Consider the following 2,439-nt stretch of genomic DNA (forward strand, 5'->3'; position numbering starts at 1 on the left):
GACTTTTGGGGATGGTGGGCTATGATGCCAGGTTTCCGAGGTACGGGATGTATATTCTCTTTCACTTTGTGGGGATTCAAACACGAGTATGCACCTTTCTATAGGCATCTTAAACTTCAATACAAAGTTAACTTAAAAATTAATTCAATGTGACAACATACATTGAAGGCTTAACATATGCAGGGAATCTCACCCTGCACTGCTGTGGGAGCCAGATAACAGGATAAATAAGAATACAATGTGGTTGCTGCCGTAGGGGAGGCTCAGGGATGGAGGGTAGGGAATGGGGGATGGACAAAGGATGGAGACTTGAGCCTTCAACATTTTACAAAGCTTAGTGGGTGCTGAAGGACCACTGAATTTGCCTTGCCTGGGGGCTGGAGAAATTGTGTTGGTTATTGAGTGCTAAGTAGGATTTCAACTACTGTAGTCAAGGAGCTGTTAGTGTTTTTCAGGCTAGAAAATAGAAACATATGAAACTAATGTGCTAAATTGTATTGTAAATGTGAAACCAAGTTTAAGCCCTGACTAATTTCCTCAAACACTGGGATAATGGGTGTATTGTAATCTGGATGTTGAATTTAAAATCTCTAAAACCTCTAACATGAAGAAAAGTTGCTATATAGATTCCTTTATCTTCTGTTCTTGGGTGTACTGAGCAAGTTACTAACCAACGTCACTGGCTGGATGTGGCCTTACCAGCGAAGTAGTGAACTGCAGTTATATTTGTTAAAACAACAACAATAATAATTTAAAAAACCCAAGTTTCCCTGCATAGTAAGGTGATACCAATGTAGCCCCCAAGAGAGGTGTATTCATAGGCAAGGCGGGGGTGGGGGAAATGATGTACACTATGGAGCAACCAGGGAGAAAGAGTTGGAATTTTCTGTCTAACTGTTGGCAATTTGGGGAAATCCCAAAGGACTAAATGTTCTGGAAGAAATTTTGTGCAATAAGAATGTCCCCAAACTGGCCGGGTGTGGTGGCTCACGCCTGTAATCCCAGCACTGTGGGAGGTTGAGGCGAGCAAATCACTTGAGGTCGGGAGTTCCAGATCAGCCTGGCCCACATGGTGAAACCCCATCTCTACTAAAAAATATAGAAATTAGCTGGGCATGGTGGTGGGCTCCTGTAATCCCAGTTACTTGGGAGGCTGAGGCAGGAGAATCACTTGAACCTGGGAGGCAGAGTTTGCAGTGAGCTAAGATCATTCAATTGCACCCCAGCCTGGGCCACAGAGCAAGACTCCATGTCAAAAAAAAAAAAGAAGAAAAAAAAAGAAAACAAGGCCAGAGCAGTGGTTTACGTCTGTAATCCCAGCACTTTGGGAGGCTGAGGCAGGCAGATCATGAGGTCAGGAGATCAAGACCATCCTGGCCAACATGGTGAAACCCCATCTCTACTAAAAATACAAAAATTGGCTGGGTGTGGTGGGGCATGCCTATAATCCCAGCTACTTGGGAGGCCAAGGCACAAGAATTGCTTGAACCCAGGAGGCGGAGGTTGCAGTGAGCCAAGATTGCACCACTGCACTCCAGCCTGGTGACAGAGTGAAACTCTGTCTCAAAAAAAATAAAAATAAAAAGGAAAGGATGTCTGCAAATTAGACCTTCAATTTAATTCAGGCTTTCTGAGACCCTCCCAACCCCCCTCTAGGAAAGGTAGTTTGATTACTTCCTTAGAAATGTAAACCAACTCCATTCCATCACCGGTAGGTCAGAGTCAGAGCCACAGTCAGTCAGGAGATGACTTGGTTACTTATACAATATGAAGGGAACGGCTATTTCAAAGCCACTTTGTTGCAAAGCATCTCAGCCTGGAAAAAGTGGATAATGGAAAGGACTTCACAGACAGACAGATAAGGGCTCCAATCCTACCTTAGCCATGTACCCATTCTATGACGTTGGAATGCCACACCAAAACGTCTCTGTGCCTCAGTTTCCTTTTCTGAAAAACGAGGACAATCACATCCACCTTAAACAACAGACACCTTGTGGTAAGAATGAACTAAAATATATTTAAGTCGCTGAACACAAAATCCGGCACATAGCGGGCCTTCACTCAATAATCATAATATTATTATTTTCGCAATGCTTTCTGGCTGATGTCATGCTGGACAATAAATGCAGCATTGAGCGTCTCCTTTTCTAGGTCACTGTGTCCGCAGTGAGAGGGGAGCCAAATGGCATGTTCACTTGGAGCCAGGCTCAGTCCTCAGGCAAACAATGGGAAATAGGCAATTAGGCAAGGAGTGGTGCCCACTTATTGATTGGTCTGTCTCTGCTTCGAAGCCCTGAAAACTCGATATAGGATGTTTTGAGGTTTTTTTTCTTCTTTTTTACAGAATAACTCAGAATGAAAAATACTTTTCGTGTTGACGTTAGTCATATGTGTTTATGGATAAGACAAACATTTCATAAGACAATACTTATTAACTGT

The sequence above is a fragment of the Saimiri boliviensis genome, chromosome 2, assembly GCF_048565385.1.
Source record: "Saimiri boliviensis isolate mSaiBol1 chromosome 2, mSaiBol1.pri, whole genome shotgun sequence".
Taxonomy (NCBI): Eukaryota; Metazoa; Chordata; class Mammalia; order Primates; family Cebidae; genus Saimiri; species Saimiri boliviensis.